Source organism: Triticum aestivum, chromosome 6D (genome assembly GCF_018294505.1).
Source record: "Triticum aestivum cultivar Chinese Spring chromosome 6D, IWGSC CS RefSeq v2.1, whole genome shotgun sequence".
NCBI lineage: Eukaryota > Viridiplantae > Streptophyta > Magnoliopsida > Poales > Poaceae > Triticum > Triticum aestivum.
Genome location: NC_057811.1, coordinates 491519529 through 491546290, shown reverse-complemented (window position 1 = coordinate 491546290; position 26762 = coordinate 491519529). Strand labels below are relative to the sequence as shown.

Below are 26762 nucleotides of genomic sequence, written 5' to 3'. Positions count from 1 at the left end.
CTTTTCAGTTTTAGAAAAAACAAAAAAAATGATGGAAATGTCCAAAAAAAAGTTTCCCATGTGATATGTGGTCTAGTTGTTGGGAAAATTTAGAAATATGAATTTCGACTTTATTTGCAAAATCTCTCTGGAATTTGTAAAATGGGCATAACTTTTGCATACGAACTCGGATTAAAAAGTTTTTTATATGAAAAATCATCTACTCGAATAGTTACATCCGAATTTAACCGGGGGAACCCCGTTAAACATTTTCAAAATCCTCAAAAACCTAACAGAAAAAAAGTTACGGGGCTTTTAAGATCTAGAGTGGAAAAAAATCGAAAAAATTTCAAACTTACTAGTGGCGCACCATTTGCTAGGTGCGCCACTAGTAACAGAAAAAAATATAGTTTCAAATTTTTTTTGGAAAAAATGTGGTCAAATCTGGTCAAACTGTGGTCAAACTAATTATTCTAGAATATTAGTATTACTAAATAATTATTTCAGTTTTTTTGAATTTTGGTCAAATCTGGTCAAACTATGGTCAAACTAATTATTCAAGAAATATTAGTGTTACTAAATAATTATTGTTTTTTAAAACTATAGTTTGAAACTCAAACAATGAAATGTGTCAATTCATGCTCAAGCTAAATTCCTGAGGGTTAATAGGATTGACAACTTACTATTGTCAGGAAAACAACAAGTGCAGACTTGGAAACGAGGGAGAACAGAACCCGGAAGTTAAGCGTGCTCAGGCTGGAGTAGTGAGAGGATGGGTGACCGTCCGGGAAGTTAGATGATTTGGAATGATGAGGGGTGATTAGAGATTATAGGATAAATTGAGCAGTGATGAGGGGTGGTGATTAGAGATTAGAGGTTAAAGTAATTCAGAAATTTGAAAATAAAAAAATCAAAAAAAATTTCAAAAAAAAATCATAAAATTTCCTTTAGTCCCGGTTGGTAACACCAACCGGGACTAAAGGTGGAGCTCCACGTGGCCGCGGCCTTTAGTCCCGGTTCGTGTAAGAACCGGGACTAAAGGGGAGAGGCATTAGTAACGACCCTTTAGTCCCGGTTCAAAAACCGGGACTAAAGGGCCTTACCAACCGGGCCAAAAGCCCCTTTTTCAACTAGTGAATTCGCCAAGGCTTGTTACCTTGTGTTCATCGAAAGAAGCTAATGAATTGAAAAGATTCAAAGCCAACTTGCAAAGAAGCAACTCTATATTAATCAGTCAAACTAGTTGTTGACACCAAGTTACTATTCTAAAATGAGCATAGGTAGACTTTATATAGATCAGCACATATACAACATAAATAATGGATCAAAATTGTTTCAGGATGGATCTAACAAAGATTAACATACAGCATGGGTTATAACCGTCAAATGTAGGTTCTGCAACACGAATCCATGTTTACTTTTGCCTAACTGCTATCAAGAAATATTTCACGACTAGTCCTTTTCTCACTACGGGACTTTTTTTGTGGGGAAAAGATGGTATATCACTCAAACATGACAGTCAGTCTTATACAACTCAACAACGTCGTCTAGACCAGAGCGTAGCTAGCCCGCAGAGCACAACACTGTCCACCAATATTTGCCAAACAATGGCTAACTTGATTTTGACTGTGGTTAACATGGGTGATAGCAAACCTCATCCCTTCCCAAAGCTTGTTTGATTTCTTGTGACGTGTAGTGGGATCTATTCATGCCTACCGCATGGATTATAGCTACACCTTCCGTGTTGTATGATTTCAGAAGGAAAGGATATTGGCTCCACTACATCGTCGAAGCAATATATGCCATGCACGCGGAAGCTCCGCCTCCAGGGCATCAACACGATGTTATGTTTAATGAACCAGAAATATGTAAGAATGATCAGAGTGTCATGGTCTCGGAAAGACCCACTTCAGCTTCACTTCTCCAGAGATCCACACACATTAAGTTAGTTTAGTATAGTGTTCCCATGGTTTCACCCATTGCAGTTTCAAATATCGCATGTCCCATGAACAATGTTCCGTAAAGCAACAAAAGTTCTGCTAAAGAGCCGATCGAATACACATATTTTGTCTATCACGGTCCAACTTGATAATACTGCTCAACTGAGGTTATTGCATAGTATGACTAGAATGTCAGATGTTCTTGATCTTTTTTGTGTCTTTTCTGTTGTGTGCATCGTAGTTATGCAGAGGCTGGGTGTAAACCTTTTATAGTTGTATCACCTTGATGTGACAATATGAGTCAACAAAAAGACTATTTATAAAAATGTTGTTATTTATCTTGTGTGGTTCATGAGGCTCGAAAGAAAAGTAGGGTACTAGCTAGTATACTACCAATGAACCAATGAACTATCTGTGATGTAAAGAAATTTTGCCAAAAAAACAGAAAGCAAGTGTTACATAGTCATGTCGAACTGACACTTACTCTAGGAATCTGGAATAAATTAACCAGAAAATCATTAGGTTATGTAACTATGCATGTGCCCCTACAATACAATGAACACTTCCATGTGCTCAGCGAGATCACAAAAAATACTGGAAGATATCCGACGAATACGACTGCAAGCTTGCCATGTTGCCGCCAGTCCACATCTTCCTCCTTACTTCCAAGCTATAAGTATGATCTGAAGGCACGGCGTGACTACTCACTTGGAAAATCCTACGTAGCATTATTACTCAGAGATAGGTACCATGGCCTTCCAGCTCTCTCCTGCCACCTCCATGCCGCAGTTCCACGGCCTCCACGGCTACTCCTCCCCTAGCTCCATGGTCAGTTGCATGATCCTTTCGATATAAACATGCATTATTTCTTGTTCATTGATTGTTATTTGTTTCTTAATTTTACCTAGTTAGTTTGTTGCAAGAGTAAAAATTTACCTAGCTATGTAGAATTTCCCAGAGGCCCTGAAAGATTAGGGCACTTGCATTCCCGTGTTTCATTTCATGTAGCATTCAAGATGACATAAAGATAAAATCTGTGTTTTTCCTATTTTGTGTTTTTAGAATCATGCGAACCAATGCGACCCTAAAGCTGAAGCTTCTCCCTAACTTCAATTTTAGGTGATGATGTCCAACCCGTCCATAAAGGCAAAGTTGAACAGAAGAATGGTGGTTAAGGCTTATGTACATGGCGCGGGTCAGCGGGTCACGGCGATCCCCAAGGTGGACCTCTCTAGGCTAGATCCGGGTGCGCCGGGGTGGGAGGATGCCTAGGCTTCGATGACCACATCCATGGTGAGGCATGGCTGTGTGGTTGTCTCGCATGGCAGCGTGCTCAGCCCATTGCCCGAGCTATTCGCTCTCCCGGTCGAGGCCAAGCAGCGGAACGTCTCCAAATGGGGCCCTTCCAGCAGCTACCTTGGAAAGGTTCCCGGCCTTCTTCGGGAGTACCTACGTGTCGAGGAGGCCACTGATGACGCCCGCATCCGTGAATTCACAAACCTCCTATGGCCACAGGGCAACTCTGCTTTTTGGTTAGTAGTTCTATTTTCAGTTACGCTATTTTTTCCGCTTGTCTTTCTGGCCTTTTACCATCACTTTAACAAAATTTGAACATAAAATGTCGGCGCAACCAACTTTAGTATCAAATTTTCCAGCACTTCATCCCATAATGTTAGACGTCTAGCTTGCGAAAACGTCTTATATATATTATAGGACATAGGGAGTATTTAAATTTGCGAAGGAAAAATGAGTTGTTAGATGATGTTGATCTAGCTAGTGATTGAAAAAGAGATCGACAAATAGAAAAATACCAGTCACTTGACAAAACAGATGGTCCAATATTTTTGACACCGATATATAATATGTCTCTCCATGGGATCAAGTGATACGATCGTGTGCAGCGGACCGTGGAGAAGATGACCCTTGAGGGCCTCAGCAAGGGCGTTCGTGTCGACCCGGCCCACCTGGGCGCACACACCTACGCCGCCCGGCTGTCGCACTACGGCGTGCCGGAGGACACGGCGACCGGCAAGTCCATGCAGGCGCACTACGACGAGACCCTGTTCACCGTGGTCGTGCAGCACGAGGTGGAAGGGCTCGAGGTGCAGGCCAACGACGGGAGCTGACTCATGGTGCCGCCAGAGCCGGACACCTTCACCTTCCTCGCCGGCAAGCTCTTCACGGTACGTACGCAGCCCAGCTCCCGCTCGCCGGCCACCTTCTCTCGTCTTGATAATATGGATGCATCATGCATGCAGGTTGTGACCGACGGGCGTGTGCCGCCATGCTTCCACCGCGTGAGGACGCCGAGCAACCGTGAGCGTTACTGCGCGCTGTTCGTCTGCCGGCCCAGGGACGGCACCGTGCTGAGTGCGATGGACGGGCTCGTGGACGAAGACCACCCTCTCAAGTACAGCCCCTGCAGGCTTGACGATTACAACGCGTTCCGTCAGTCGGAGGAAGGGCGCAACTCCGGCGACCCACTCAAGGCCTTCTGCGGAGTGGAGCCGGCGACCACCCTCTGATAATCCATGCATGGAATACGGCCATCCTCACGCTCTGCTTTATCTATATTAATTATACTATTAAATTTCGTGTGCTTCCTATTTCGGCTTAATTTCCAAATCTGTTGGTGATATGCGATAGGCAATCATGCGTATGATTGATGATGCATGTATTAAGCCTTGTGTTGCCTAAATAGTACTATGGTAAGCACCATGTCGAAGTCTGTTGGTGCTTGCATCACGTACAAACTACATTTATGCTATGTGTTTACTATATACATCGAGGTCCCAAGCTAGAGTGCCGAATAGCCGCTATCTCCGTCAGAATGAGCCACCGGCGTACCGCTATCACCGCTCCTTTACCGGAACCGGCTTGACCTTGTTGATGACAATTGAAAAGTCCTTGCGCACGTACCTCTAAGGATCAGCACGAGGGAGCCACAGTCGTCACTGTTGAAACACTTGAATAGATCTGAAGCACTTGACATCACCAAATCTCGCTATCATGCATACATGACGAGAAACCCTAACCTCGCCGCCCCAAGGAGACGGTTGGAATATACATCATAGCTCCATCAACGATGTCCAAATGGACGAACTCGAGGAGGATCGGAGCATAGAAGACAAACTCAAAGAAGAAGAACCACCACCCGCCCGAGCACCACTCATGTGAGGACTAAGAATCCAAACGTAGACTACTAGCCGTGCGGAGGCACTCAGATTCTCGTCCCTACCACCAGCCACTGAAGTGGAAGGCGGAGCGGAGGCGAATCCACGGGCTAAGCGATGTAGCCTGCAAGGGAGAGTTTGCCATAGCCGCCGAAGGGAAAGGGAGGAAAGGCAGGAGGTCTACTTTCTTGAGGCGCCGGACAAAAGCAGAGCCTGTACGACACAGACTCAGCCCCCTGCCCCCGCGTCGCCTAACCTAGGCGACACGGGGGGCGATCTGCCGCCTCTGGCCCAAAGGCCTCCTCCCTCGCCCTCTCTCCCCTGCCGCCGCCGAAGGCCACGCCCGTAGCCTGGCCAGTGATGGCGGTGGCGGGGTTTTCCCCCTCGCGTGGTGGCTACGTTTTCCCCTAGCGTCGGCGCCGCACGGAACTACGGGGCACCGGCGGCGTGGAGCGGCGGGTTCCCGGCGGCGAGTGTGATAGCGGCGTCAGCGCAGGCGCGATACCGCGGCAGAGGAGCCCCTGTGGCGGCGGCCCAGATCGTGGATCTCGCTGTACCCAGATGGGTTTCGGCGGGCCGGCGGATCTGGTGAGCTTCTACAGGCGGGCATGGTGGGCCTGACGACACCGGCCTAGGCACCATAGTGGTGCCATGGCCGGTCAGGCGGCGGTGGCCTGGATTCTCCGTCCAGTCCCCGGCAACGATGGCGGCGGTTCGTGTACAAGTTGCTTGATGGAGGTCCTCTGTTCAGATCTGGGTGAAAACCTGGCCAAGGCCGACGGTGACGGCGCTATTTTGCGGCGTTTCCTTCTTGAAGGCATCACCAAGGAGAAGTTCAAGACAACTATCTGCTACCTCCGGGGGAAACCCTAGATCAGTAGATCGGGTGACGGCAGCGCTCTTGTGTCGTTTCCCCCTTGGGGCGTCATTCTTGGAGGTGTACACGGACTCTAGGGAATGGCGGTTGGTTTCTTGGGTGAGCGGTGCTTCATCTTAAACATTGATGGCGGCCGATCTTGGCAGCGTGGTGTAGTGGAGACTTGGCGTCCGATGCTTGAGATGGACTCGCGCAGGAGGAGGACGCTGTCTGGCGTCATGGTGGCGTCGATGGCAGAGTGGCCTAACATGGTAGAAGCCTCAATATCTGCTCTGAAGACGGACCTGTGGAATGATGGCGGCAACGACACAAGTGCGTGCGTCAGACCGGTTTGTGCCCCAGACCCGGTATGTGGCTTGGCTGGGGCTTCCGGCTTTTGATGATAGGCTTAGGTGAGTGATCTGGGTATTTGGCCCAGGTAGCACCCCTTCATCATATGGATAGGAGTAGTGGCATGTTGCCAAGATGGCGGTTTCAGACATATTGTTGTAATACTTTGTAAGGTCCTCGAAAATAATCAATAAAGTGGCTGCATGCATCTCCCAGATGCAGAGGCCGGGGGTCATCCTCCTTTTCTTAAAAAAAATATTGATCAATGAGTATGCAACTTATTTGTGAGACTATTAAATGATTCTTAAACTGTCCCGGATTGTATATCAGATATTTGAAACGGATAGGATCAACTGATGCATAGGTTGATGATCATGTTTCACATATCCTATATATGAAGATATCAAATCAATAATGTGAATATATTAGATAATACTTCTACTAAAATTGAGACATTTATTTTGGGACGGAACGACTATATAGTTGTGTAGTGACATACTTAATAACCATCAAATGCTACTCCATAAATAGTTAGTTATAAACTTAAAGTTTCTATGAGGTATGTCACAAAATATGCAGTAGGATGTGAGTGTGGTGGCGGGGCATGGACTGAATTCGGGCCGGGTGGGGGGAGGGGGAAACATATCGTGTGTGGCGATTACTCACATCGACCCTGATAAGTGGGCCAACACCACTAAGTAGTCGCTCACATATGTGTTTGCTCAGATCGTTCAGGTACCGGTTTGATATCTTTTTTTCACTTTATGTCTCATACTTTATATATATTTACATTTGCAAGAAATTTTGTAAAAATTCCACTAGTTTCAACTAGGTTTCTGAATTAAAAAAGATTGACGCGTTAATTTTTGCAAGTAATAAAAGGTTCAAGATTTTTAAATTGTTCATGAATTTTATAAGTCTTCAGAGATTTTTAAAATGTTCATTGATTTTGAAATTATTTAGGGATATAGAAAATCTTGATTTTGTTTAAATTTCGTGGGTTTGTAAAAAATTTCACATATATAAAATAATATTTAGGAAATTGAAACACTATTCATGAACTGAAAGAAATAAAAATAGAAAATAAAAGTTGAAATAGTAAATCACAAAAGAAATGAAAATAATATGAAAAAGTAGCAAGGAAAACTAAAGGAAACAGAAAAACAGCCATCATCGTCCTAAAACAGGGTGAAAGCTTTCACTAGTACAAAACAGGGCTTTCGTCACAGGGCAATATTCACATTAGTCCCGGTTCAGTCACGAACCGGGACTAATGTGAGCATTGGTCCCGGTTCGTGCGGCTAAGGCGTTAGTCCCGGTTCACCTGGGCCTTTTAGTCCCGGTTGGTGCCACGAACCGGGACAAAAGGGTGCGATGCCCATTAGTACAGGTTGGTGGCACCAACCGGGACTAATGGGCTTTGAGACATTAGTACCGGTTCATGGCACGAACCGGTACTAAAGGGCCCAATTTCAAACTCTACCCCCCTGGACCGCCTTTTCAGTTTTAGAAAAAACAAAAGAAAATGATGGAAATGTCAAAAAAAATAAAATAAAATAAGTTTCCCATGTGATATGTGGTCTAGTTGTTGGGAAAATTAACAAATATGAATTTCGACTTTATTGGCAAAATCTCTCTGGAATTTCTTAAAATGGGCATAACTTTTGCATTACGAACTCGGATGAAAAAGTTTTTTATATGAAAAATCATCTACTCAAAAAGTTACATCCGAATTTAACATGGGGAACCCCGTTAAACATTTTCAAAATCCTCAAAAACCTAACAGAAAAAAGATACGGGGCTTTTAAGATCTCGAGAGGCAAAAAAATTCAAAAAGTTTCAAATTGTGGTCAAACTGTGGTCAAACAATGGTCAAACTAATTATTCTAGAATATTAGTGTTACTAAATAATTATTTTAGTTTTTTTTTAAATTTTGGTCAAATCTGGTCAAACTAATTATTCCAGAAATATTAGTGTTACTAAATAATTATTGTTTTTTAAAACAATAGTTTCAAACTCAAACAGTGAAATGTGTCACTTCATGCTCAAGCTAAATTCCTGAGGGTTAATAGAATTGACATCTTACTATTGCCAGGAAAACAACAAGTGCAGACTTGGAAACGAGGGAGAATAGAACCCGAAAGTTAAGCGTGCTCATGGAGTAGTGAGAGGATGGGTGACCGTCCGGGAAGTTAGATGATTTGAAATGATGAGGGTGATTAGAGGTTAGAGGATAAATTGAGCAGTGATGAGGGGTGGTGATTAGAGATTAGAGGTTAAAATAATTCAGAAATTTGAAAATCAAAAAAAAATTTAATTTTTTTTAAAAAAAAAATCATAAAATTTCCTTTAGTCGACTAAAGGTGGAGCTCCAGGCTGCGTCCACGTGAACGGCCTAAGAACCGGGACTAAAGGGGAAGACATTAGTAACGACCCTTTAATTCTGGTTCAAAAAACCGGGACTAAAGGCCCTTACCAATCGGGACAAAAGCCCCCTTTTCTACTAGTGTTTGAGAGCCTTTGGAAACCATGGCAGCTCCTATTGGATGTCTTCAGTGCCAGTAAAAGAACCAGCGCCCACGCGCGCCGCTTCATGGTCCGATCAAGCGATCAAGGGAGGACTACTCGCTCGCTTGCCAGCGCATCTTTCCTGCTTCGGTAGTCGTGGTTGACCAGCCCACCGTTGACCCGTTAACCGTTGCCTTTCTGATAAAAACATAATTCAAAAAAACTGGAACTAAAAAATGTTCACAGAAAAAATCATCAATTTGAAAAAGTGTTTATCATGTTCAAAAAAATTTACAGACTTAAAAGTCTTCATTTATTCTGAAAAAAATTCATCAATTTTGAAAAAGGAACGTAAATCTGAATAAATTTCTTCCATTTTGAAACAACATTCATCCACTTTGAAAAAAGTTGATCACATTATAAAAAAGTCCATTGATTTTTAAAAGGAGTTCCTCAATTTTTGAAAAGTATTCATCGAATTTGAAAATTGTTTGTGCGTTTTAAAAAAAGGAAAATTTTAAAAAATATATAAATAGTAAATACAAAATAAAAAATATTTAAAAAGGAAAAGGGAAAAGAAAAAATACACAAAATCAGTCTAGAGAAAATCCATATAGATGGGATAAAAATAGTGATAGATTAGATAAATAGATCGCGAACAAGTGCAAATAAAAGATGCAAATAAAAAATGCAGCAATGTATTTTTGTAATTTTGATAATATAGATATGAAAAATAAAAGACGCAGATAAGGGAAAACGCAAATAGCAATGTAGATCGGAAAGTATATGATGCGAAAATAAACCCGGGGGCCGTAGATTTCACTAGTGGCTTCTCTCGAAAAATAGCAAACGGTGGGAAAATAATTACTGTTGAGCAATTGATAGAAGTGCAAATACCCATAACGATATCCAAGACAATGATCATAAGAGTCTAAGAGTGGACCTCTCCCTTCCCTCGCGTCGCCCCTCTCGGGCGGCTCGAGGGCGACAACCCTAGCCCTCGCCGCCTCCCCCCTTCCACTACTCCCTCCTCGCCGACGCCAGAGGCATCCGCCGGGCAAGCCCGGGGCGTGGCCAAGGAAGGTGGCGGTGGGGCCTCTGCAACTCCGTTTCTCCAGCGGGCGGGCGTCGGAATCTGGTGCGGCGGCCTTGTTCGGTGAGGCGCCACCGTCTCCTCGGCTGTTGGTGGCGCGGGTGTGGTCCGGTGGTGATAGGTGGAAACCCGAGGAACGAGTTCACGCCCGAGGGTGGCCCGATCTTCACGTCTTAGGATCGAATCGGAAGGGATAACTAGCTGCAAGCAGCCGGGATAACTAGCTTTATACCTGCCAAGGTTGGATGCAACCCATACGTTGGGGATGGCTGACCGAAGCTACAAGAACTCCAACCCGCTGTCCGAATAATCGCAGAACCACAAACCGGGACTAATCCACACAAAACGGCCGGAACCGTAGAGCACGAACTAGGGGGAACCAGAGGCTCCCTCTCACGAATCCGAATGAACTCACAAGAGCAAAGGTAGCAAGATCTCTCGGATCTCTCTAGCAGTCTTGCTGCATAAGCTTGTAGCTGAAAGGTTTGACAAAAGGTGTTCTATGGGATGGGGGAGATGGGGTTTTATAGCAGGGACAACCCCCCTTACCTAGGTGCGAAAATGGTTTCAAAAGTAAGCAGGTTTGCATGGCCTCCTTGGGTGAATAAGCAGTCAACTTTGGGAGTTGTTGGAGAGCTCCTCGGAAGTTCACGAAGTCTTGACAACCTGGACACCTTCCACGAGAATGACTAGTACTTTTGACTCACAACTCCAAATGATGTGAGGTTTTTTGCATTGGAAAGATAATTTGATTTAGCTTCTGTTGATGTACCCCTATGGCCCCGTCTCTCCACCATATGGGTGTGCCACCATGAAACATCAGAGGTAAAAACTGACAGCATCAGCTTCACTTGAAACTTGTTTTCTTCAAACTCGTTCCTCCAGATCGGTTGCTTCAAGAGTTCATAGGTTGTTGGATTTCTTCCATGTGATACCTAAGTTCAACCAACAACAATGGGGATGAAAGTGTAGCCGTGTGTTCAAGATTGTGGTATGAACTTAAGTTAGCGTTCACCTGGCCATGTGTTTGCTTGATTCGGCTTAGTAATTCTTTCCAACTAAATTGTGCACTTTTCTGAAATGTCATGTATGGTGTACCCATGTGCTCATCAGGTGGGCTTGGCTGCGTGGGCAGCAAGCTCTCCCGCGGACGAGATCCGCGGCACCAGCGGTGGGGCTTCTGGCCTCTTGCGGCTCCAGATCTAGCCACCCCTTCCCCCTTCTCCTGCCCTGCGTGCTCCACCCCTTCAGATCTGCACCGGGTCGACATGGTTCTCCGGTGCCTGGAGCTGGATGCGGTGTTGGTGGTGTGGAGCCTTGACCAGGAGAAATCCATGGCGGCGACGTCCATGGACGCCGCTCCCCTTCTTGGAGGCGCCATTCGGGTCTTTTGCTCAACCCTCCCCTTCCCCTAGCCTCCCGGGTTATAACTCGAACTTTGTTGGGTGGCGACGGTGCTCTTGGAGCAGTTTGCTTCTTGAAGTCGTCGCCTTGGATGCTTTTTGGACTATGGGCACTGCGGTGCGGTGGTTGTCGGGCGGCGGCGACAGCGTGTCCCTAGTGGTGGCGGCGGTAGCTTTGCAGGTCCGTCAGTGTTAGAGTTTTCTTCTGGTGCTCTTTGTGCATCTCGTGTCAGTTTGGCCCGGCGGCTTCTGGACAGGAGGGGATCGGGTTCCCCTCCTCCGGTGGCTACAACAGTGCGAGTTGTGAGAGCCGGAGTGTCATTCCTCGACCTTGGTCCCGCCTCCTCGTTGCTCCTTCCTCCTGGACACTTTGTTGTTGTCTGACCGGCATCTTTCTCCTCTCCAGAGGAACTTCAGTGGACAGTGGTGGTGCGATGTTTCTGGCGATGTTTCTTAGTCATGTAGGGTGTGCTCTGTTCCTACTCCTTCGTTGCCTTCTGGTTGCATCCTTCGTCCATGTTCTAGGGTGAGCAACCCATATGTCGACGGTTCGGCGCCTTTCGAGCCAGGCGAGGAGGCAAGGGCCTCCTTTGACAGTGGGAATGAATGGTGATGTTGTTCCAGGGCCTTGGTTTTTTGGTGCCGACATAGCCTATCCTCGACGGCGGACGCTTCCCGGAGCCCCATTTCTTCTCCCCTGGTGATCCTTGTGTGGACGAGGGCCTCTGCGTGCTTCAGCTTGTGCTTATCATCTACTATCTTTCTAGCTATAGTGTGTGAGGTTTTGAGAGTTGCCTACCAGCACCCTTGTATCTTGCCGTGTTTCTGTTTTTTTGTTCGAGTTTGTAATGATGTGGTTGTAATCCTGGCCGGTTGTTGGCTTTGTTAATTCAAAGTCGGGCTCTCCTTAAGCCTTCGTTCTAAAAAAAGACAATGATCATATATAGGCATCACGTCCTAGATTAGTAGACCAACTCCTGCCTGCATCTACTACTATTACTCCACACATGGACCGCTATTCAGCATGCATCTAGTGTATTAAGTTCATAGGAAAACAAAGTAATGCAATATAATGTAGACAAAATCTATTCATGTAGGAATAGACCCCATCGTTTTATCCTTAATAGCAACAAGCAATACGTGCCTTGCTGCCCCTTCTGTCACTGGGAAAGGACACCGTAAGATCGAACCAATCACAAAGCACCTCTTCCCATTGCAAGATAATAGATCAAGTTGGCCAAACAAAATCCAAATATCGAAGAAGAAATACGAGGCTATATTAATCAAGAATGGATATTAAATTAAAGCAAATCTGATAATAAACTCTCACTTCATCGGATCCTAACAAACACACCACAAAAAGTCATTACATCAAATAGATCTCCAAGAGACCACTGTATTGAGATACATAAAGAGAGAGAAAGCCATCTAGCTACTGCCTACCGACCCGTAGGCCTGATATGAACTACTCACGCATTATCGGAGAGGCACCAATGAGGATGATGAACCCCTCCGCGATCGTGTTCCCTCCGGCGGAGTGCCGAAAAGGGCTCTAAATTGGATCTGGTGGTTCTGGAACTTGCGGCGCCTGGAACAAAATTCCGTTGACTCCCCTAGGGTTTCTGTAATATTGGGGTATTTATTGAGCGAAGAGGCGGTGCGGGGGTGCTGGGGAACGTAGTAATTTCAAAAAAATTCCTACGCATACGCAAGATCATGGTGATGCATAGCAACGAGAGGGGAGAGTGTTGTCCACGTACCCTCGTAGACCGAAAGCGGAAGCGTTAACACAACGCGGTTGATGTAGTCGTACGTCTTCACGATCCGACCGATCAAGTACCGAACGCACGGCACCTCCGAGTTCAGCACACGTTCAGCTCGATGACGTCCCTCAAACTCCGATCCAGCCGAGTGTTGAGGGAGAGTTTCGTCAGCACGACGGCGTGGTGACGATGATGATGTTCTACCGACGCAGGGCTTCGCCTAAGTACCGCTACGATATTATCGAGGTGTAATATGGTGGAGGGGGGCACCGCACACGGCTAAGAGATCAATGATCAATTGTTGTGTCTATGGGGTGCCCCCCTGCCCCCGTATATAAAGGAGCAAGGGGGGAGGCGGCCGGCCAAGGAGGAGGGCACGCCAAGGGGGGAGTCCTACTCCCACCGGGAGTAGGACTCCTCCTTTCCTTGTTGGAGTAGGAGAGAAGGAAAGAGGGGAGAGGGAGAAGGAAAAGGGGGCTGCACCCCTTGTCCAATTCGGACCAGAGGGGGGGTGCGCGCCTCCTTCCTTTTGGCCTCTCTCCTCTATTCCCGTATGGCCCAATAAGGCCCAATACTTCTCCCCGGCGAATTCCCGTAACTCTCCGGTACTACGATAAATACCCGAATCACTCGGAACCTTTCCGAAGTCCGAATATAGTCGTTCAATATATCGATCTTTACGTCTCGGCCATTTCGAGACTCCTCGTCATGTCCCTGATCTCATCCGAGACTCCGAACTCCTTCGGTACATCAAAACACATAAACTCATAATATAACCGTCATCTAACTTTAAGCGTGTGGACCCTACGGGTTCGAGAACTATGTAGACATGACCGAGACACATCTCCGGTCAATAACCAATAGTGGAACCTGGATGCTCATATTGGCTCCCACATATTCTACGAAGATCTTTATCGGTCAGATCGCCTAACAACATACGTTGTTCCCTTTGTCATCGGTATGTTACTTGCCCGAGATTCGATCGTCGGTATCTCAATACCTAGTTCAATGTCGTTACCGGCAAGTCTCTTTACTCGTTCCGTAATACATCATCCGGCAACAAACTCATTAGTTGCAATGCTTGCAAGGCTTTAAGTGATGTGCATTACCGAGAGGGCCCAGAGATACCTCTCCGACAATCGGAGTGACAAATCCTAATCTCGAAATACGCCAACCCAACAAGTACCTTTGGAGACACCTGTAGAGCACCTTTATAATCACCCAGTTATGTTGTGACGTTTGGTAGCACACAAAGTGTTCCTCCGGTAAATGGGAGTTGCATAATCTCATAGTCATAGGAACATGTATAAGTAATGAAGAAAGCAATAGCAACATACTAAACGATCGAGTGCTAAGCTAACGGAATGGGTCGAGTCAATCACATCATTCTCCTAATGATGTGATCCCGTTAATCAAATGACAACCCATGTCAATGGCTAGGAAAATTAACCATCTTTGATCAACGAGCTAGTCAAGTAGAGGCATACTAGTGACACTCTGTTTGTCTATGTATTCACACATGTATTATGTTTCCGGTTAATACAATTCTAGCATGAATAATAAACATTTATCATGATATAAGGAAATAAATAATAACTTTATTATTGCCTCTAGGGCATATTTCCTTCAGTCTCCCACTTGCACTAGAGTCAATAATCTAGTTCACATTGCCATGTGATTTAACATCAATAGTTCACATCACCATGTGATTAACACCCATAGTTCACATCGTCATGTGACCATCACCCAAAGGGTTTACTAGAGTCAATAATCTAGTTCACATCGCTATGTTATTAACACCCAAAGAGTACTAAGGTGTGATCATGTTTTGCTTGTGAGATAATTTTAGTGAACGGGTCTGTCACATTCAGATCCGTAAGTATTTTGCAAATTTCAATGTCTACAATGCTCTGCACGGAGCTACTCTAGATAATTGCTCCAACTTTCAATATGTATCTAGACCGAGACTTAGAGTCATCTAGATTAGTGTCAAAACTTGCATCGACGTAACCCTTTACGACGAACCTTTTGTCACTTCCATAATCGAGAAACATATCCTTATTCCACTAAGGATAATTTTGACCGTTGTCCAGTGATCTACTCCTAGATCACTATTGTACTCCCTTGCCAAAATCAGTGTAGGGTATTCAATAGATCTGGTACACAGCATGGCATAGTTTATAGAACCTATGGCCGAGGCATAGGGAATGACTTTCATTCTCTTTCTATCTTCTGCCGTGGTCAGGCTTTGAGTCTTACTCAATTTCACACCTTGTAACACAGGCAAGAAACTCTTTCTTTGACTATTCCATTTTGAACTACTTCAAAATCTTGTCAAGGTATGTACTCATTGAAAAACTTATCAAGCGTCTTGATCTATCTCTATAGATCTTGATACTCAATATGTAAGCAGCTTCATCGAGGTCCTTCTTTGAAAAACTCCTTTCAAATACTCCTTTGTGCTTTGCAGAATAATTCTACATTATTTCCGATCAACAATATGTCATTCACATATACTTATCAGAAATGTTGTAGTGCTCCCACTCACTTTCTTGTAAATACAGGCTTCACCGCAAGTCTGTATAAAACTATATCCTTTGATCAACTTATCAAAGCGTATATTCCAACTCCGAGATGCTTGCACCAGTCCATAGATGGATCGCTGGAGCTTGCATATTTTGTTAGCACCTTTAGGATTGACAAAACCTTCTGGTTGCATCATATACAACTCTTCTTTAATAAATCCATTAAGGAATGCAGTTTTGTTTATCCATTTGCCAGATTTCATAAAATGCGGAAATTGCTAACATGATTCGGACAGACTTAAGCATCGCTGCGAGTGAGAAAATCTCATCGTAGTCAACACCTTGAACTTTGTCAAAAACCTTTTTCGACAAGTCTAGCTTTGTAGATAGTAACACTACTATTAGCGTCTGTCTTCCTCTTGAAGATCCATTTATTTTCTATGGCTTGCCGATCATCGGGCAAGTCAACCAAAGTCCACACTTTGTTCTCATACATGGATCCCATCTCAGATTTCATGGCCTCAAGCCATTTTGCAGAATCTGGGCTCACCATCGCTTCCTCATAGTTCGTAGGTTCATCATGGTCAAGTAACATGACCTCCAGAACAGGATTACCGTACCACTCTGGTGCGGATCTCACTCTGGTTTACCTACGAGGTTCGGTACTAACTTGATTCGAAGTTACATGATCATCATCATTAACTTCCTCACTAATTGGTGTAGTAGTCACAAGAACAGATTTCTGTGATGAACTACTTTCCAATAAGGGAGCAGGTACAGTTACCTCATCAAGTTCTACTTTCCTCCCACTCACTTCTTTCGAGAGAAACTCCTTCTCTAGAAAGGATCCATTCTTAGCAACGAATGTCTTGCCTTCGGATCTGTGATAGAAGGTGTACCCAACTGTCTCCTTTGGGTATCCTATGAAGACACATTTCTCCGATTTGGGTTTGAGCTTATCAGGATGAAACTTTTTCACATAAGCATTGCAACCCCAAACTTTAAGAAACGACAACTTTGGTTTCTTGCCAAACCACAGTTCATACGGTGTCGTCTCAACGGATTTAGATGGTGCCGTTTTAACGTGAATGCAGCTGTCTCTAATGCATAACCCCAAAACGATAGTGGCAAATCGGTAAGAGACATCATAGATTGTACTATATTCAATAAAGTACGGTTATGACGTTCGGACACACCATTATGCTGTGGTGTTCCAGGTGGCATGAGTTTGTGAAACTATTCCACATTGTTTTAATTGAAGGCCAAACTCGTAACTCAAATATTTTACCTCTGCGATCATATCGTAGAAACTTTTATTTTTTTGTTATGATGATTCTCCACTTCACTCTGAGATTCTTTGAACGTTTCAAATGTTTCAGACTTGTGTTTCATGAAGTAGATATACCCATATCTGCTTAAATCATCTGTGAAGGTGAGAAAATATCGATATCCGCCACGAGCCTTAACATTCATCGGACCACATACATCTATATGTATGATTTCCAACAAATCAGTTGCTCTCGCCATAGTTCCGGAGAAGGGCGTTTTAGTCATCTTGCCCATGAGGCACGGTTCGCAAGCATCAAGTGATTCCAAAATCCCATCAGCATGGAGTTTCTTCATGCGCTTTACACCAATATGACCTAAACGGCAGCGCCACAAATAAGTTGCACTATCATTATTAACTTTGCATCTTTTGGCTTCATTATTATGAATATGTGTATCACTACGATCGAGATCCAACAAACCATTTTATTGGGTGTATGACCATAGAAGGTTTTATTCATGTAAACAGAACAACAATTATTCTCTAATTTAAATGAATAACCGTATTGCAACAAACATGATCAAATCATATTCATGCTCAACGCAAACACCAAATAACACTTATTTAGTTTCAACACTAATCCCGAAAGTATAGGGAGTGTGCGATGATGATCATATCAATCTTGGAACTACTTCCAACACACATCGTCACCTCGCCTTTTACTAGTCTCTGTTTATTCTGCAATTCCCGTTTCAAATGCCGAGGGGTTGCTATAAACACTAGTAAAGTACACATCAATAACATGTATATCCAATATACCTTTGTTCACTTTGCCATCCTTCTTATCCACCAAATACTTGGGGTACTTCCGCTTCCAGTGACCAGTCCCTTTGCAGTAGAAGCACTTAGTCTCAGGCTTAGGACCAGACTTGGGCTTCTTCACTTGAGCAGCAACTTGCTTGCCGTTCTTCTTGAAGTTCCCCTTCTTCCCTTTGCCCTTTTCTTGAAACTAGTGGTCTCGTCAACCATCAACACTTGATGTTTTTCTTGATTTCTACCTTCGTCGATTTCAGCATCACGAAGAGCTCGGGAATTACTTTCGTCATCCCTTGCATACTATAGTTCATCACGAAGTTCTACTAACTTGGTGGTGGTGACTAGAGAATTCTGTCAATCACTATTTTATCTGGAAGATTAACTCCCACTTGATTCAAGTGCTTGTAGTACCCAGACAATCTAAGCACATGCTCACTGCTTGAGCTATTCTCCTCCATCTTTTAGCTATAGAACTTGTTGGAGACTTCATATGTCTCAACTCGGGTATTTGCTTGAAATATTAACTTCAACTCCTGGAACATCTCATATGGTCCATTACGTTCAAAACGTCTTTGAAGTCCCGATTCTAAGCCCTTAAGCATGGTGCACTAAACTATCAAGTAATCATCATATTGAGCTAGCCAAACGTTCATAACGGCTGCATCTGCTCCTGCAATAGGTCTGTCACCTAGCGGTGCATCAAGGACATAATTCTTCTGTGCAGCAATGAGGATAATTCTCAGATCACGGATCCAATCCACATCATTGCTACTAACATCTTTCAACATAATTTTTCTCTAGGAACATATCAAAATAAACATAGGGAAGCAACAACGAGAGCTATTGATCTACAACATAATTTGCAAAATACTATCAGGACTAAGTTCATGATAAATTTAAGTTCAATTAATCATATTACTTAAGAACTCCCACTTAGATAGACATCCCTCTAATCATCTAAGTGATCACGTGATCCAAATCAACTAAACCATAACCGATCATCACGTGAAATGGAGTAGCTTTCAATGGTGAACATCACTATGTTGATCATATCTACTATATGATTCACGCTCGACCTTTCGGTCTCAGTGTTCCGAGGCCATATCTGCATATGCTAGGCTCTCAAGTTTAACCTGAGTATTCTGCGTGTGCAAAACTGGCTTGCACCCGTTGTAGATGGACGTAGAGCTTATCACACCCGATCATCACGTGGTGTCTGGGCACGACGAACTTTGGCAATGGTGCATACTCAGGGAGAACACTTTTATCTTGAAATTTAGTGAGAGATCATCTTGTAATGCTACCATCAATCAAAGCAAGATAAGATGCATAAAGGATTAACATCACATGCAATCAATATAAGTGATATGATATGGCCATCATCATCTTGTGCTTGTGATCTCCATCTCCGAAGCACCGTCATGATCACCATCAACACCGGCGCGACACCTTGATCTTCATCGTATCATCGTTGTCGTCTCGCCAATCTTATGCTTCTACGACTTTCGCTACCGCTTAGTGATAAAGTAAAGCATTACAGGGCGATTGCATTGCATACAATAAAGCGACAACCATATGGCTCCTGCCAGTTGCCGATAACTCGGTTACAAAACATGATCATCTCATACAATAAAATTTAGCATCATGTCTTGACCATATCACATCACAACATGCCCTGCAAAAACAAGTTAGACGTCATCTACTTTGTTGTTGCAAGTTTTACGTGGCTGCTACGGGCTGAGCAAGAACCGTTCTTACCTACGCATCAAAACCACAACGATAGTTTGTCAAGTTGGTGCTGTTTTAACCTTCGCAAGGACCGGGCGTAGCCACACTCGGTTCAACTAAAGTTGGAGAAACTGACACCCGCCAACCACCTCTGTGCAAAGCACGTCGGAAGAACCAGTCTCGCGTAAGCGTACGCGTAATGTCGGTCCGGGCCGCTTCATCCAACAATACAGCCGAACCAAAGTATGACATGCTGGTAAGCAGTATGACTTATATCGCCCACAACTCACTTGTGTTCTACTCGTGCATATGACATCTACGCATAAAACCAGGCTCGGATGCCATTGTTGGGGAACGTAGTAATTTCAAAAAAAATTCTACGCACACGCAAGATCATGGTGATGCATAGCAACGAGAGGGGAGAGTGTTGTCCATGTACCCTTGTAGACCGAAAGCGGAAGCGTTAACACAACGCGGTTGATGTAGTCGTACGTCTTCACGATCCGACCGATCAAGTACCGAACGCACGGCACCTCCGAGTTCAGCACACGTTCAGCTCGATGACGTCCCTCGAACTCCGATCCAGCAGAGTGTTGAGGGAGAGTTTCGTCAGCACGACGGCGTGGTGACGATGATGATGTTCTTGAAGGAAATATGCCCTAGAGGCAATAATAAAGTTATTATTTATTTCCTTATATCATGATAAATGTTTATTATTCATGTTAGAATTGTATTAACCGGAAACTTGATACATGTGTGAATACATAGACAAACAGAGTGTCACTAGTATGCCTCTACTTGACTAGCTCGTTGATCAAAGATGGTTATGTTTCCTAGCCATAGACTTGAGTTGTCATTTGATTAACGGGATCACATCATTAGGAGAATGATGTGATTGACTTGACCCATTCCGTTAGCTTAGCACTCGATCGTTTAGTATGTTGCTATTGCTTTCTTCATGACTTATACATGTTCCTATGACTATGAGATTATGCAACTCCCGTTTACCGGAGGAACACTTTGTGTGCTACCAAACGTCACAACGTAACTGGGTGATTATAAAGGTGCTCTACAAGTGTCTCCGAAGGTACTTGTTGGGTTGGCGTATTTCGAGATTAGGATTTGTCACTCCGATTGTCGGAGAGGTATCTCTGGGCCCTCTCGGTAATGCACATCACTTAAGCCTTGCAAGCATTGCAACTAATGAGTTTGTTGCGAGATGATGTATTACGGAACGAGTAAAGAGACTTGCCGGTAACGAGATTGAACTAGGTATTAAGATACCGACGATCGAATCTCGGGCAAGTAACATACCGATGACAAAGGGAACAACGTATGTTGTTATGCGGTTTGACCGATAAAGATGTTCGTACAATATGTGGGAGCCAATATGGGCATCGAGGTCCCGCTATTGGTTATTAACCGGAGACGTGTCTCGGTCATGTCTACATAGTTCTCGAACCCGTAGGGTCCGCACGCTTAACGTTACGATGACAGTTTTATTATGAGTTTATGATTTTTGATGTACCGAAGGAGTTCGGAGTCCCGGATGAGATCGGGGACATGACGAGGAGTCTCGAAATGGTCGAGACGTAAAGATCGATATATTGGACGACTATATTCGGACATCGGAAAGGTTCCGAGTGATTCGGGTATTTTTCGGAGTACCGGAGAGTTACGGGAATTCGTATTGGGCCTTAATGGGCCATACGGGAAAGGAGAGAAAGGCCCCAAAGGGTGGCCGCACCCCTCCCCATGGACTAGTCCGAATTGGACTAGGGAGGGGGGGCGCCCCCTTCCTTCCTTCTCCTTCTCCCTTCCCTTCTCCTACTCCAACAAGGAAAGGAGGACTCCCCCCTTGGCGCGCCCTCCTCCTAGGCCGGCCGCCTCCCCCCTTGCTCCTTTATATACGGGGGCAGGGGGGCACCCCATATGCACAACAATTGATCTATTGATCTTTTAGCCGTGTGCGGTGCCCCCCTCCACCATATTACACCTCGATAATATCGTAGCGGTGCTTAGGCGAAGCCCTGCGTCGGTAGAACATCATCATCGTCACCATGCCGTCGTGCTGACAAAACTCTCCCTCAACACTCGGCTGTATCGGAGTTCGAGGGACGTCATCGAGCTGAACGTGTGCTGAACTCGGAGGTGCCGTGCGTTCGGTACTTGATCGGTCAGATCGTGAAGACGTACGACTACATCAACCACATTGTGTTAACGCTTTCGCTGTCGGTCTACGAGGGTACGTGGACAACACTCTCCCCTCTCGTTGCTATGCATCACCATGATCTTGCGTGTGCGTAGTAATTTTTTTGAAATTACTACGTTCCCCAACAGTGGTATCAGAGCCTGGTTTATGCGTTGATGTTATGCACGAGTAGAACACAAGTGAGTTGTGGGCGATATAAGTCATACTGCTTACCAGCATGTCATACTTTGGTTCAGCGGTATTGTGAGATGAAGCGGCCCGGACCAACATTACGCGTACGCTTACGCGAGACCGGTTTCACCGTTGCGAGCACTCGTTGCTTAAAGGTGACTGGCGGGTGTCTGTCTCTCTCACTTTAGTTGAACCGAGTGTGGCTATGCCCGGTCCTTGCGAAGGTTAAAACAGCACCAACTTGACAAACTATCATTGTGGTTTTGATGCGTAGGTAAGAACGGTTCTTGCTAAGCCCGTAGCAGCCACGTAAAACTTGCAACAACAAAGTAGAGGACGTCTAACTTGTTTTTGCAGGGCATGTTGTGATGTGATATGGTCAAAGCATGATGCTAAATTTATTGTATGAGATGATCATGTTTTGTAACCGACTTATCGGCAACTGGCAGGAGCCATATGGTTGTCGCTTTATTGTATGCAATGCAATCGCCCTGTAATGCTTTACTTTATCACTAAGCGGTAGCGATAGTCGTAGAAGCATAAGATTGGCGAGACGACAATGATGCTACGATGGAGATCAAGGTGTCGCGCCGGTGACGATGGTGATCATGACGGTGCTTCGGAGATGGAGATCACAAGCACAAGATGATGATGGCCATATCATATCACTTATATTGATTGCATGTGATGTTAATCCTTTATGCATCTTATCTTGCTTTGTTTGACGGTAGCATTATAAGATGATTTTTCACTAAATTATCAAAGTATAAGTGTTCTCCCTGAGTATGCACTATTGCGAAAGTTCTTCGTGCTGAGACACCACGTGATGATCGGGTGTGATAGGCTCTACGTTCAAATACAACGGGTGCAAAACAGTTGCACACGCGGAATACTCAGGTTAAACTTGACGAGCCTAGCATATAACAGATATGGCCTCGGAACACGGAGACCGAAAGGTCGAGTGTGAATCATATAGTAGATATGATCAACATAGTGATGTTCACCATTGAAACTACTCCATCTCACGTGATGATCGGACATGGTTTAGTTGATATGGATCACGTGATCACTTAGAGGATTAGAGGGATGTCTATCTAAGTGGGAGTTCTTAAGTAATATGATTAATTGAACTTAAATTTATCATGAACTTAGTCCTGATAGTATTTTGCAAATTATGTTGTAGATCAATAGCTCGCGTTGTTGCTTCCCTGTGTTTATTTTTGATATGTTCCTAGAGAAAACTAAGTTGAAAGATGATAGTAGCAATGATGCGGACTGGGTCCGTGATCTGAGGTTTATCCTCATTGCTGCATAGAAGAATTATGTCCTTGATGCACCGCTAGGTGACAGACCTATTGCAGGAGCAAATGCTGACGTTATGAACGTTTGGCTAGCTCAATATGATGACTACTTGATAGTTTAGTGCACCATGCTTAACGGCTTAGAATCGGGACTTCAAAGACGTTTTGAACGTCATGGACCATATGAGATGTTCCAGGAGTTGAAGTTAATATTTCAAGCAAATACCCGAGTTGAGAGATATCAAGTCTCCAACAAGTTCTATAGCTAAAAGATGGAGGAGAATAACTCAAGCAGTGAGTATGTGCTCAGATTGTCTGGGTACTACAATCGCTTGAATCAAGTGGGAGTTAATCTTCCAGATAAAATAGTGATTGACAGAATTTTCTAGTCACCATCACCAAGTTAGTAGAACTTCGTGATGAACTATAGTATGCAAGGGATGACGAAAGTAATTCCCGAGCTCTTCGCGATGCTGAAATCGACGAAGGTGGAAATCAAGAAAAAGCATCAAGTGTTGATGGTTAACAAGACCACTAGTTTCAAGAAAAGGGCGAAGGGATAGAAGGGGAACTTCAAGAAGAACGGCAAGCAAGTTGCTGCTCAAGTGAAGAAGCCCAAGTCTGGACCTAAGCCTGATACTAAGTGCTTCTACTACAAAGAGACTGGTCACTGGAAGCGGAACTGCCCCAAGTATTTGGTGGATAAGAAGGATGGCAAAAGTGAACAAAGGTATATTTGATATACAGATTATTGATGTGTATTTTACTAGTGTTCGTAGCAACCCCTCGGTATTTGATACTGGTTCAGTTGCTAAGAGTAGTAACTCAAAACGGGAGTTGCAGAATAAACAGAGACTAGTAAAAGGCGAGGTGACAATGTGTGTTGGAAGTAGTTCCAAGATTGATATGATCATCATCGCACACTCCCTATACTTTCGGGATTAGTGTTGAACCTAAATAAGTGTTATTTGGTGTTTGCGTTGAGCATGAATATGATTTGATCATGTTTATTGCAATACGGTTATTCATTTAAGTTAGAGAATATATAATTGTTGTACTGTTTACATGAATAAAACCTTATATGGTTACACACCCAATGAAAATGGTTCGTTGGATCTCGATCGTAGTGATACACATATTCATAATGTTGAAGTCAAAAGATGCAAAGTTAATAATGATAGTGCAACTTATTTGTGGCACTGCCGTTTAGGTCATATTGGTGTAAAGCGCATGAAGAAACTCCATGCTGATGGGCTTTTGGAATCACTTGATTATGAATCACTTGATACTTGCGAACCATGCCTTATGGGCAAGATGACTAAGACTCCGTTCTCCGGAACAATGGAGCGAGCAACTGACTTATTGGAAATAATACATACTGATGTATGCGATCCGATGAGTGTTGAGGCTCGCGGCGGGTATCATTATTTTCTGACCTTCACAGATGATTTGAGCAGATATGGGTATATCTACTTGATGAAACATAAGTCTGAAGCATTTGAAAAGTTCAAAGAATTTCAGAATGAAGTGGAAAATCATCGTGACAAGAAAATATGGTTTCTACGATCTGTTCGCGGAGACAAATATTTCAGTTACGAGTTTGGTCTTCAATTAAAACAATGTGGAATAGTTTCACAAATTCGTGCCACCTGGAACACCACAGCATAATGGTGTGTGTGAACGTCATAACCGTACTTTATTGGATATAGTGCAATCTATGATGTTTCTTACCGATTTACCAATATCGTTTTGGGGTTATGCATTAGAGACAGCTGCATTCACGTTAAACAGGGCACCATCTAAATCCGTTTGAGACGACACCGTATGAACTGTGGTTTTGCAAGAAACCAAAATTGTCGTTTCTTAAAATTTGGGGTTGCGATGCTTATAAGAAAAAGTTTCATCCTGATAAGCTCAAACCCAAATCGAAGAAATGTGTCTTCATAGGATACCCAAAGGAGACAATTGGGTACACCTTCTATCATAGATCCGAAGGCAAGACATTCATTGCTGAGAATGGATCCTTTCTAGAGAAGAGTTTCTCTTGAAAGAAATGAGTGGGAGGAAAGTAGAACTTGACGAGGTAACTGTACCTGCTCCCTTATTGGAAAGTAGTTCATCACAGAAATCTGTTCCTGTGACTACTACACCAATTAGTGAGGAAGCTAATGATGATGATCATGTAACTTCAGATCAAGTTACTACCAAACCTCGTAGGTAAACCAGAGTGAGATCCACACCAGAGTGGTACGGTAATCCTATTCTGGAGGTCATGTTACTTGACCATGACGAACCTACGAACTATGAGGAAGCGATGATGAGCCCAGATTCCGCGCAATGGCTTGAGGAGGCCATGAAATCTGAGATGAGATCCATGTATGAGAACAAAGTATGGACTTTGATTGACTTGCCCAATGATCGGCGAGCCATGGAGATTAAATGGATCTTGAAGAGGAAGACGGACGCTGATAGTAGTGTTACTATCTACAAAGCTAGAATTGTCGCAAAAGGTTTTCGACAGGTTCAAGGTGTTGACTACGATGAGAGTTACTCACTCGTATCTATGCTTAAGTCTGTCCGAATCATGTTAGCAACTGGCGCATTTTATGAAATCTGGCAAATGGATAAACAAAACTGCATTCCTTAATGGATTTATTAAAGAAGAGTTGTATATGATACAACCAGAAGGTTTTGTCAATCCTAAAGGTGCTAACAAAATATGCAAGCTCCAGCGATCCATCTATGGACTGGTGCAAGCATCTCAGAGTTGGAATATACGCTTTGATAAGTTGATCAAAGCATATAGTTTTATACAGACTTGCGGTGAAGCCTGTGTTTACAAGAAAGTGAGTGGGAGCACTACAACATTTCTGATAAGTATATGTGAATAACATATTGTTGATCGGAAATAATGTAGAATTATTCTGCAAAGCATAAAGGAGTATTTGAAAGGAGTTTTTCAAAGAAGGACCTCGGTGAAGCTGCTTACATATTGAGCATCAAGATCTATAGAGATAGATCAAGACGCTTAATAAGTTTTTCAATGAGTACATACCTTGACAAGATTTTGAAGTAGTTCAAAATGGAACAGTCAAAGAAAGAGTTTCTTGCCTGTGTTACAAGGTGTGAAATTGAGTAAGACTCAAAGCCTGACCACGGCAGAAGATAGAAAGAGAATGAAAGTCATTCCCTATGCCTCGGCCATAGGTTCTATAAAGTATGCCATGCTGTGTACCAGATCTATTGTATACCCTACACTGATTTTGGCAAGGGAGTACAATAGTGATCTAGGAGTAGATCACTGGACAGCGGTCAAAATTATCCTTAATGGAATAAGGATATGTTTCTCGATTATGGAAGTGACGAAAGGTTCGTCGTAAAGGGTTACGTCGATGCAAGTTTTGACACTTATCTAGATGACTCCAAGTCTCGGGCTAGATACATATTGAAAGTGGGAGCAATTAGCTAGAGTAGCTCCGTGCATTGTAGACATTGAAATTTGCAAAATACTTACAGATCTGAATGTGACAGACCCGTTGACTAAAATTATCTCACAAGCAAAACATGATCACACCTTAGTACTCTTTGGGTGTTAATCACATAGCGATGTGAACTAGATTATTGACTCTAGTAAACCCTTGGGTGTTGGTCACATGACGATGTGAACTATGGGTG

The 26762-nt window shown here is 43.8% G+C and overlaps 1 pseudogene; it reads left to right on the top strand.

The window, feature by feature from the left end:
* The first annotated feature begins 2669 nt into the window (after window positions 1-2669).
* Window positions 2670-4444, top strand: LOC123142810 (probable inactive 2-oxoglutarate-dependent dioxygenase AOP2; annotated as a pseudogene).
* The last annotated feature ends 22318 nt before the right edge of the window (window positions 4445-26762 follow it).